Source organism: Perognathus longimembris, chromosome 28 (assembly GCF_023159225.1).
Source record: "Perognathus longimembris pacificus isolate PPM17 chromosome 28, ASM2315922v1, whole genome shotgun sequence".
Lineage (NCBI taxonomy): Eukaryota > Metazoa > Chordata > Mammalia > Rodentia > Heteromyidae > Perognathus > Perognathus longimembris.
Window position 1 is genome coordinate 40,858,600 of NC_063188.1, and position 12,288 is coordinate 40,870,887.

Genomic DNA, 12,288 nt, shown 5'->3' on the forward strand with positions numbered 1-12,288 from the left:
AAGGCATGGATGCAGCCAATTGATCTGTAGCTGGACTTATTAACTAAGATTCTCGTACCTTATAATTACCATAACAGTGACATTAATAAATGCTCGAGGACATGAAAAAATTTAATACTAAAATACCACCCTAAATTATTTTTGAAATAAAATTTATTTTCCCCCCTTAGGAGATTAGCACTTTGCTAACATTTATTCCCCTAAATATTAACAAAGGTGAATATTTATATAGCCCTAATCTGAACTTACTAAAAACTTGGTACTCAACCTCCTAAGGCCCCCAGGGGTTAATGTAGCTTATACATAAAGCAAGGCACTGAAAATGCCTAGAAGAATTATCTAATTCCATGAACACAAAGGTTTGGTCCTGGCCTTTTTATTTGCTGTCAGTAAAATTATACATGCAAATATCCGTATACCGGTGAGTCTTACCCTAAAATTCAAAAAGAATAGAGGGAGTAGGCCTTAAGCTCTCAATATAACAATTGAAGCTGACAATGCCAAGTCTAACCACACCCCCACGGGCTACAGCAGTAATAAAAATTAAGCTATAAACGAAAGTTTGACTAAGTTATACTGACACAGGGTTGGTAAACTTCGTGCCAGCCACCGTGGTCATACGAATGACCCAAGTAAAAAAAATCCAGCGTGAAAGGTATTGAATTGACTAAATAGTAAAGTTAAAATCAAGCTAATCTGTACAAAGTCCTAGCTTATGTGAAAGACAATGTCGAAAGAGACTTTATACAATTAAAATACTAAAGCTATAACACAAACTGGGATTAGATACCCCACTATGTATAGCCATAAACATAAATAGGTTTAAAACAAGCTTATTTGCCCGAGGACCACTAGCCACAGCTTAAAACTCAAAGGACTTGGCGGTGCTTTATATCCATCTAGAGGAGCCTGTTCTGTAATCAATAAACCCCGATATACCTTACCATTTCTTGCTAATTCAGTTTATATACCGCCATCTTCAGCAAACCCTAAAAAGGCCCACAAGTAAGCCCAATTATATTATATAAAAAAGTTAGGTCAAGGTGTAACTTGTGAAATGGTATGAAATGGGCTACAATTTCTGATTCAGAGTATACGAAACCCTATCTGAAATCGATAGGATAAAGGAGGATTTAGCAGTAAACTAAAAGTAGAGTGTTTAGTTGAATAGAGCAATGAAGCACACACACACCGCCCGTCACCCTCCTCAATATTTAATAAAAATAAGTACCTAACCCCGCACTAAGAAAATTAAGAGGAGATAAGTCGTAACAAGGAAAGCGTACTAGAAAGTGCGCTTGGATTAATCAAAGTGTAGCTTAAATAAAGCATCTGACTTACATTCAGAAGATTTCAAAATAATTGAATGCTTTGAACTATTGCTAGCCTAACCAATCACAAACTAAATTATTCTCAACATATTAATTAAATCATTTACCACTAAACTAGTATAGGAGATAGAAAATTTATTTATTAGAGCTATAGAAATAGTACAACAAGGGAAAGATGAAAGAACCTATTAAAGTAAAACAAAGCAAAGATAAGACCTTTTACCTTTTACATAATGGGTTAACTAGAATAAATTTGGCAAAGAGCATCTTAGCCAAGCACCCCGAAATCAGATGAGCTACCTTTGAATAGCCAAACAGAGCCAACTCTTCTATGTACCAAAATAGTGAGAAAATTTAGAGGTAGAGGTGAAAAGCCTACCGAGCCTGATGATAGCTGGTTGCCCAGCAAAGAATTTTAGTTCAACTTAAAACTTACCCAAAATATAAATAAATTAAATGTAAGTTTTATTGTTAATCTAAAGAGGTACAGCTCTTAAGAATTAGGATCCAACCTTTTCTAGTGAATAATTGGTTAATAAATCATAGTTGGCTTAAAAGCAGCCACCAATTAAGAAAGCGTTCAAGCTCAACACTAGCTAAATACAAGTATTGCTAGAATCTACAACAAATTCCTAGAAACACACTGGGCCAATTTAATTTTTATTAAATGCACTAATGTTAATATAAGTAATAAGAATAAATTCTCCTGACATAAGTGTATACCCGCCCAAATAAATCACTGGTAGTTAACACTAACATTTTAAAGACTCCTAATTAATCTAAAATGCATAAAACCAATGTTAATCCAACACTGGTATGTCATTAAGGAAAGATTTAAAAATGTAAAAGGAACTTGGCAAACTCAAGCCCCGCCTGTTTACCAAAAACATCACCTCTAGCATCACAAGTATTAGAGGCACCGCCTGCCCAGTGTCTAACATTAAATGGCCGCGGTATCCTGACCTTGCAAAGGTAGCATAATCATTTGTCCCTTAATTAGGGACTTGTATGAATGGCATGACGAGGGCTTAACTGTCTCTTACATATAATCCATGAAATTGACCTTTCCGTGAAGAGGCGGAAATTAAACAATAAGACGAGAAGACCCTATGTAGCTTAAATTAACTTTCTACTTTATACTAAAGCCTACCCTGGTGGGATAAACAACAGCAAGCTAGAAAGAAGATTTTGGTTGGGGTGACCTCGGAAAAAAAATAATCCTCCGAAAGACCCAGACCCAGACCCACAAGTCAAAGTTAACGCATGTCATCTTTGATCCAGAAATTCTGATCAATGGACCAAGTTACCCTAGGGATAACAGCGCAATCTCATTAAAGAGTCCATATCGATAATGGGGTTTACGACCTTGATGTTGGATCAGGACATCCAAATGGTGCAGCAGCTATTAAAGGTTCGTTTGTTCAACGATTAAAGTCCTACGTGATCTGAGTTCAGACCGGAGCAATCCAGGTCGATTTCTATCTATTTAATATTTCTCCTAGTAGGAAAGGACCAGAGAAATAAGGCCAACTTTACCGAAGTGCCTTAATGCTTAATTAATGAATTAATTCTCAAATAAGTTAGCATGTACAAAAGAAACTCCAAGATAAGGAGCTGTTAAGATGGCAGAGCAGGTAATTGCATAAGACTTAAAACCTTATTATCAGTGGTTCAACTCCTCTTCTTAACAACATGTTTATCCTAAATTTCCTTATATTTTTTTTTATTATTATTATTATTTTTTTTGCCAGTCCTGGGCCTTGGACTCAGGGCCTGAGCACTGTCCCTGGCTTCTTCCCGCTCAAGGCTAGCACTCTGCCGCTTGAGCCACAGCGCCGCTTCTGGCTGTTTTCTGTATATGTGGTGCTGGGGAATCGAACCTAGGGCCTCGTGTATCCGAGGCAGGCACTCTTGCCACTAGGCCATATCCCCAGCCCCTCCTTATATTTATTATTCCAATTTTATTAGCAATAGCCTTCCTAACCCTGCTAGAATGCAAGATTCTAGGCTATATGCAACTACGAAAAGGACCAAACATCGTAGGTCCGTACGGTATTTTTCAACCATTCGCTGATGCTATTAAACTATTTATTAAATAACCTGTACGCCCAGCCACTTCCTCCTTAAGTTCTATTTTCAATCTCCCCTATCCTAGCCTTAACACTAGTCTTGTCCCTATGAATTCCCCTTCCAATGCCTCACTCCTTAGTTATTTATCCTAGCAGCATCAAGCATAGTGGTGTATTCAATTTTGTGATCAGGCTGAGCATCAAATTCTAAATACGCAATATTTGGAGCACTATGAGCTACAGCCCAAACCATCTCATATGAAGTGAGCCTAGCAATTATCCTCCTGTCAACAATACTATTAGCCGGACCATTCTCAATACTCTCTCTACCCATATCTCAAGAATTTATCTGAATAATTATTCCAGCATGACCCTTAGCCATGATATGATTCATCTCCTCCCTAGCTGAAACAAACCGAGCTCCTTTCGACCTAACTGAAGGTGAATCCGTATTAGTCTCAGGTTTCAATGTTGAATATACTACAGGACAATTCGCTTTGTTCTTCATAGCAGAATATATAAACATCATCTTAACAAACACTCTTACCACTATTTTATTTTTTGGCCCAACCTATACAATTCTTAACCCAGAAATATTATCTTCAAACCTAATCGTAAAGATTTTAATCTTAACAATTTTGTTCTTATTATTTCGAGCATCATACCCACGATTTCGATACGTTCAACTTATGCACCTCCTATGAAAGAATTTTCTTCCTCTAACCCTGGCCCTATGCATGTGATACATTTCCCTTCCTATATGTACGGCGAGCATGCCACCGCTTATATAGAAATATGTCTGATAAAAGAGTTACTTTGATAGAGTAAATCATAAAGGTTATAGCCCTTTTATTTCTAGAATTATAGGACTTGAACCCAACCTAAGAATTCAAAATACTTCGTGCTACCTATTACACTAAATTCTAGTAAGGTAAGCTAATTAAAGCTCTCAGGCCCATACTCCGAAAATGTTGGTTTAACCCTTCCCATACTAATTAATATTATTGTATGCATACTCATTTTATTCACCATACATACAGGGACACTGGTAGTCCTAACAACCTCTCACTGAATGTACATATGAGTAGGGCTAGAAATTAGTATACTAGCTGTCATCCCTCTAATAATATACAACAACAACCCATGCTCTACAGAAGCCGCCACAAAATATTTTCTAACTCAAGCAACCGCATCCATAATTCTTATATACTATATCTTAAATAACCTTGATTCATCTGGCCAATGAATCATAACTAACCAAAAAGACAATATGTGTCAATATCTCCTGCCTGTTGCCCTAGCAATAAAACTGGGTCTAGCTCTGTTCCACCTCTGAGTACCAGAAGCTACCCAAGGAGTCCCTCTATTATCTGGAATAATTTTATTAACATGACAAAAACTAGCCCCCATCTCAACTATATATCAAATAGACAATAACCTAAACACAGACATAATAATTTTTACTTACGATTAGTATATTCATCCGCCCTTACATTGTTTCCTTTACCAAACAACAATAAATTTATATGACGAATAAATAACTACAAAAGTCTTATGCCTATCCCAACTCTTCTTTTTTTAATCTTCATTCTCACTACCGCTACCCCCACTATTCTATTCCCTACTTTAGAAATTTAGGTTAACAAAGACCAAGGGCCTTCAAAGCACTAAGTAAACCCTCAAGTTTAATTTCTGTACTTAAGGACTGTAAGACTAATTTTACATCTTCTGGACGCAAACCAACAGCTTTTCTTAAGCTACGTCCTCATTAGATTGGCAGGAATCAAACCTGCGAAATTTAGTTAACAGCTAAATACCCCAAACCATCTGGCTTCAATCTACTTCTCCCTCCGGAAAAAAAAAATAATAATAAGGAGGGAGAAGTCCCTGCAGGATTGAAGCTGCTCCTTTGAATTTGCAATTCAATGTGACCTCAAGACCCTGATAGAAAGGGGGCCCACCCCTGTAATTAGATTTACAGTACAATGCTTTGCTCAGCCATTTTATTCTACTTATGTTTGTCAATCTTTGATTATTTGCAAATAATCATAAAGACATTGGGACCCTGTACCTTATATTTGGAGCATGAGCAGGAATAGTAGGCACAGGCCTAAGCATCCTCATCCGCGCTGAACTGGGTCAACCTGGAGCTTTATTAGGGGATGATCAAATTTGTAATGTAGTTGTAACCGCCCATGCATTTGTTATAATTTTCTTTATGGTAATGCCTATTATAATCGGGGGTTTCAGAAATTGATTAGTACCATTAATGATCGAGCGCCTGACATAGCATTTCCTCGGATGAATAATATGAGCTTCTGGTTATTACCACTATCTTTTCTGCTTCTTCTAGCATCCTCAATAGTTGAAGCCGGGCCGGAACAGGTTGAACAGTCTACCCGCCACTTGCGGGGAATCTGGCTCATGCAGGAGCATCCTTAGATCTTACTATCCTCTCCTTGCACCTTGCAGGGGTATCTTCGATCCTAGGTGCTATCAATTTTATTACTACTATTATCAACATAAAACCTCCAGCAGTCTCTCAATACCAAACACCATTATTCGTATCATCTGTGCTCATTACGGCAGTTCTCCTACTTCTATCCTTGCCAGTTCTAGCCGCTGGCATCACTATACTCCTTACAGACCGAAACCTAAATATGACGCTTTTTGACCCTGCCGGAGGCTGGGACCCCATTCTATATCAATACCTGTTCTGATTCTTCGGCCACCCTGAAGTATATATTCTTATCTTACCAGGATTTGGAATTATTTCACACATTGTGACCTATTACTCTGGCAAGAAAGAGCCTTTTGGCTACATAGGTATAGTTTGAGCCATGATGTCTATTGGGTTTTTAGGCTTTATCGTGTGAGCCCATCATATATTTAGTGTCAGAATAGACGTTGACACACGAGCCTACTTCACCTCTGCTACCATAATTATTGCCATTCCTACGGGGGTGAAAGTATTCAGCTGATTAGCCACCCTTCATGGTGGTAATAGCAAATGGTCCCTCGCTATATTATGAGCTCTAGGCTTTATTTTCTTATTAACAGTTGGAGGTCTAACGGGGATTGTTCTACCAAACTCTTCTTTAGACATTGTTCTTCACGATACCTACTATGTAGTAGCCCATTTCCATTATGTGTTATCAATGGGAGCTGTTTTTGCTATTATAGGGGGATTCGTTCACTGGTTTCCTTTATTTATAGGCTACACTTTAAATGATATATGGGCTAAAATCCACTTTACAATCATATTCATAGGGGTTAACCTAACATTCTTCCCTCAACATTTTCTTGGGCTGGCAGGCATACCACGACGATATTCAGACTACCCAGATGCTTATACAACATGAAACACCATGTCATCAATAGGCTCATTTATTTCTTTGACTGCAGTAATTCTTATAGTTTTTATGATCTGGGAAGCCTTCGCATCTAAGCATGAGGTAAAACTTGTTGAACTGACTTCAACTAATCTAGAATGAATTCACAGGTGCCCTCCACCCTTTCACACATTTGAAGAGCCAGCTTTTGTAAAATCTTCACACTAAGAAAGGAAGGACTCGAACCCCCTAAAACTGGTTTCAAGCCAGCCTCATACACCAATATGTCTTTCTCAATGAAGATATTAGTAAAAAAAAAAAAATGACATAACGTTGTCAAGGTTAAATTATAAGTGAAACTCTTATATATCTTACATGGCATACCCTCTTCAACTCGGCCTTCAGGATGTCACCTCCCCTATTATAGAGGAACTAACTAGCTTTCATGACCACACACTAATAATTGTTTTTCTTATTAGTACGCTAGTATTATATATTATCTCTCTGATACTCACAACTAAATTAACCCACACTAGCACAATAGACGCTCAAGAGGTCGAGACAATCTGAACTATTCTTCCAGCCATTATCCTAATCATAATTGCCCTCCCTTCATTACGTGTACTCTATATAATAGACGAAATTAATAACCCGGCTAGGACAGTAAAAACTATAGGTCACCAGTGATATGATGCTATGAATATACAGATTATGAGGATTTAACATTTGACTCATATATAATTAATACATCGGACCTAAAGCCAGGCGATCTCTGCCTGCTGGAAGTTGACAACCGAGATGTTCTTCCTATGGAACTACCAATCCGGATATTAATTTCATCTGAAGACGTCTTGCACTCTTGGGCAGTGCCGTCCTTAGGCTTAAAAACAGATGCTATCCCCGGACGTCTTAACCAGGCAACTGTTTCATCTTCCCTACCTGGCCTATTTTACGGACAATGTTCAGAAATTTGTGGGTCTAACCACAGCTTCATGCCCATTGTCTTAGAAATAGTCCCACTAAAATGCTTTGAAGCCTGGTCCGCATCAATATAGCCACTATTGTGAAGCTATATTAGCATTAACCTTTTAAGTTAAAGATAGAATTATATAATTCCACATGATTATATTTCTAGATGCAGAAAAAGTATTTAATAAAATCCTGCACCCATTTATGATAAAAGTTATGGAGAAACTAGGATTCCAGGGAACATTCCTGAATATAATCAAGGCAGTTTATGACAAACCAACAGCAAGCATAACTCTAAATGGTGAAAAACTAAAGCCATTCCCTTTTAAATCAGGAACAAGTCAGGGATGTCCACTCTCTCCCCTGCTCTTTAACATAGTACTAGAATTGCTAGCCAGAGCAATAAGGCAAGAGGAAGACATAAAGGAGATCCAAATAGGAAAAGAAGAAGTAAAACACTCACTCCTTGCAGATGACATAATCCTGTATCTAAACAAACCCATTGACTCTACTCCCAAGTTACTTGAGATGATCCAAAACTTTGGCAAAGTAGAAGGATATAAAATAAAACCTCAAAATCAATCGCTTTTCTATATGCCAATGACCCAAAGACTGAGGCCGAAATCAGGAAAGCAACTCCTTTTGCAATAGCCTCAACAAACATTAAATACCTAGGGATAACCTTAACCAAAGAAGTGAAAGACCTCTACGATGAGAACTTTAAAAACATAAAAAACGTAATTAAGGTAGAACTAAGGAAATGGAAAACCCTCCCATGCTCCTGGATTGGGAGGATTAATGTTGTCAAAATGGCAATATTGCCAAAGGCTATCTACAAATTCAATGCAATACCCATAAATATCCCAACACCATTTTTTTTATGAAATAAAGGAAGCAATCCAGAAATTCATATGGAACAATAAAAGACTCTGAATAGCAAAAACAATCCTAAGTAGAAAGAACAGTGCTGTAGGAATTACAGTATCAAAATTCAAGCTGTACTACAAAGCTATATTAATACAAAAAAAAAAAAAAACAGCTTGTTATTGGCACAAGAAAAGGCCTGAGGACCAATGGAAAAGAACTAAAAACCCCAAAAAGCACCCACAGAACTGTACCTACTAAATCTTTGATAAAGGAGCTAAAAAAAGTAGGATGGACGAAAGATAGACTCTTCTACAAATGATGCTAGCAAAACTGGTTCAACACCTGCAACAAATAAAAAATAGAACCTTATATATCACCCTGTACCAAAATCAGTTCCAAATGGATCAAAGACCTCGAAATTAAAACAGATACCCTGAAAACCCTACAAGAATGAATAAGAGAAACACTTAGGATCCTTGGCACAGGATGAAACTTCCTTAACAAAGGCCCAGAATTGCAACAAATCAAAGAAACGTTGGAAAAATGTGACTGCATCAAACTGCAGAGCTTCTGCAGGGCAAAGGACATAGTTTGCAAGATAAACAGAAAGCCCACAAATTGGCTGAAGATGTTTACTGCCCATAAAAGAGGCAAAGGCCTCATATCTAAAATTTATGCAGAACTAAAAAATTTAAATTCCTCCAAAACAAAATCTCAAAGAACAAACAATCCCCTCAACAAGTGAGCTAAAGACCTAAAAAGAGATTTCTCTAAAGAGGAAATGAGAATGGCCAAGAGACACATAAACAAGTGCTCTGAATCACTGGCCAGAAAGGAAACGCAAATCAATATAACACTGATATTCAGCCTAACCCAGTAAGAATGTCCATTATCAGGAGAACTAACAATAACAAATTCTGGAAGGAATGTGACTAAAGGGAACCCTACTACATTGTTTGTGGGAGTGTAAACTTATTTACCCACTGTGGAAAATGGTGTGGGGGTTCCTCAGAAGGCTAAACATAGAGCTCCCCTATGACCCTGCAGCCCTACTCTTGAGCATCTAACCAAAACATTATAAGCAATACCACACTAAAGCCACCAGCACAACTATGTTCATCCCAGCACAATTTGTCATTGATAAAATATGGAACCCACCCAGATGTTCCTCAGTAGATGAGTGGATCAGGAAAATGTACATATACACAATGGAATTCTATGCCTCTATCAGAAAGAACGACACTGCCCCATTCATAAGGAAATGGATGGACTTTGAAAAACCTCATACTAAGTGAAGTGAGCCAGACCCAAAGAAACATAGATTCTATGGTTTCCAGAGTGGTTGAACAAGATTGTGTTACCACCAACAATGCAGTAAGGTTCCTTTTTGGCCTCATTCTGTTCAGCATTCGTTATTATTGGTTTTCCTGAAAATAGACATTCTTATTGGGTTAGGCTGAATATCAGTGTTATTTTGATTTGATGGCCAGTGACATAGAGCACGTTTTCATATGCCTCTTTGCCATACTCATTTCCTCTCAGAGAAGTATCTTTTTAAGTCTTTAGCCCATTTGTTGAGGGGGCTGTTGGTTCTCTGATTATTTGTTTTGGGGCAATTTAACTTTTTTAGTTCTGCATATCCTTTAGATATGAGGCCTTTGTCCATTGTATGGCCAGTAAAGATTTTCGCCCAATCTGTGGGATTTTTGTTTATCTTGTAAGATGTGTCTTTTGCTTTGCAAAAGCTCGGCAGTTTGATACATTCCCTTTGTCCAACCTTTCTTTGATTTGTTGCATTTCCGTGCCTTTGTTAAGAAAGTTTCGTCCAGTGCCAAGGAATCCAAGAGTTTCTCCTATTCCTTCCTGCAGTGTATTCAGGGTATCTGATTTTATTTCCAGGTCTTTGATCCATTTAGAATTGATTTTGGTGCAGGGTGATAAATAGGGATCTAGTTTTAGTTATTACAGCTGTTGACTCAGTATTGCCAACACCATTTGTTGAACAGGCTGTCTTTCTTCCATCCTATCTTTTTAGATCCTTTGTCAAAGATCAGGTATCCCATAGGTCTGTGGGTTCTTTTCTGGGTCTTCAGTTCTGTTCCACTGGTCCTCAGGCCTGCTCTTGTGCAAATACTAAGCTGTTTTTTTTTTTTTTACTACAGCTTCGTAATACAGCTTGAAGTTTGGTATTGATATTCCTCTGCCAAGTTCTTTCTCGTAAGAATTGTCTTTGCTATTCAGGGATTTTTATTGTTCCCTATGAATTTCTGGATTGCTTCCTCTATTTCATTGAAGAATTTGCAGAGAACCTTTGGCAATATTGCCATTTTGACAATAATAATCCTCCCAATCCAGGAGGATGAGAGCTTCATCCATTTTTTAAGTTCCACCTTTATTTCCCTTTTCAGGTTTTTGAAGGTCTCATCATAGAGATCTTTCACTTCTTTGGTTAAGGTTATTCCTAGGTATTTTATGTTTTTTGAGGCTATTGCAAAATGTGTTGCGTTTCTGATTTCAGCCTCATTCCTCAGGTTGTTAGCTTATATAAAAGCCATTGATTTTTTAGTATTTATTTTATATCCTTCTACTTTGCCAAAGTTATGGATCAGCCCTCATAAATTGGGAGTAGTGTCTGTGGGGTTCGTTAGATACAGGATTATGTCGTCTGCAACGAGAGAAAGTTTAACTTCATCTTTTCCTATTTGGATCCCCTTTATGTGTTCCTCTTGCCTAATTTCTCTGGCTAGGAATTCTGGTCTTATGGTGAATAGGAGAGGAGAGAGTGGACAACCTTGTCTTGTTCCTGATTTTAAAAGAAATTGCTTTAGCTTTTCACCGTTTAGTATAATACTAGCTGGGAGTTTGTCATAGGCAGCCTTTATTATATTTAGGCATGTTGCTTGGAATGCTAGTTTCTCCAAGACTTTTATTATAAATGGGTGCTAGATTTGTTAAATGCTTTTTCTGCATCTAGGGATATAATCATGTGTTTCTTGCCCTTGCTCCAATTGATGTGGTAGATAGCTTTGCATCCATGGAATGATTCCAGTTTGATTGTAGTGTATAATTTTTTTAGATGACTTGTTGAAGTCGGTTGGCCAGAATTTTGTTGAAAAACTTTGTGTCAATTTCATAAAGAAAATGAGTCTAAAGTTCTCTTTCCTTGAAGGGTCCCTGTCTACTTTTGTGGTAAGTGTTATACTTCCTTCACAGAATGTGTTTGGTAGTGAACTTTAACAATTTCATTGAAGAGTTTGAGAGAGTTGGTGTGAGATCTGTTCTGATGGTCTTATATAATACTGCTGTGAATGTCTCTAGAGTTGGGCTTTTCTTGGATGGGCGATCGCTTATTTGTGTTTCTATTTCATTGCTGGATATGGGTCTGTTTAGAAGGTTTATATCTTCTTGGTTAAGTTTAGGCATATCAATTTTGCTAGGCATTTGTCCATTTATTCCAGTTTCTCAAATTTGTTGGCATATAGGTTTGCAAAATAGTACCTTATTATATTCTAGATCTTAGTTGTTTCTGGGGTGATGTTTCCTGTTTCATCTCTGATCTTGTTTATTTGGGTGTAGTGTCTTCATTTTTTGGTCAGATTTTCTAGAGGTCTGTCTAACTTGTCAATTTTTTCAAAGAACCAAGTCTTTGTTTTGTTGATTCTTTCTATGTTTTTTGGACTCTAAGTCATTTAATTCTGATTTAATTTTAATTACTTGCTT

General features: G+C 37.4%; 1 long non-coding RNA gene across 1 annotated transcript; it reads right to left on the minus strand.

Moving 5' to 3' along the window:
• Positions 1 to 741: 741 nt before the first annotated feature.
• On the minus strand, positions 742 to 7,258 carry LOC125343646. Its single transcript, XR_007209359.1, has 3 exons — positions 7,248 to 7,258; positions 3,942 to 3,949; positions 742 to 1,762 (listed from the first exon to the last, which is right to left on the minus strand). It is a non-coding gene; the product is annotated as an uncharacterized LOC125343646 (long non-coding RNA).
• Between the last annotated feature and the right edge of the window lie 5,030 nt (positions 7,259 to 12,288).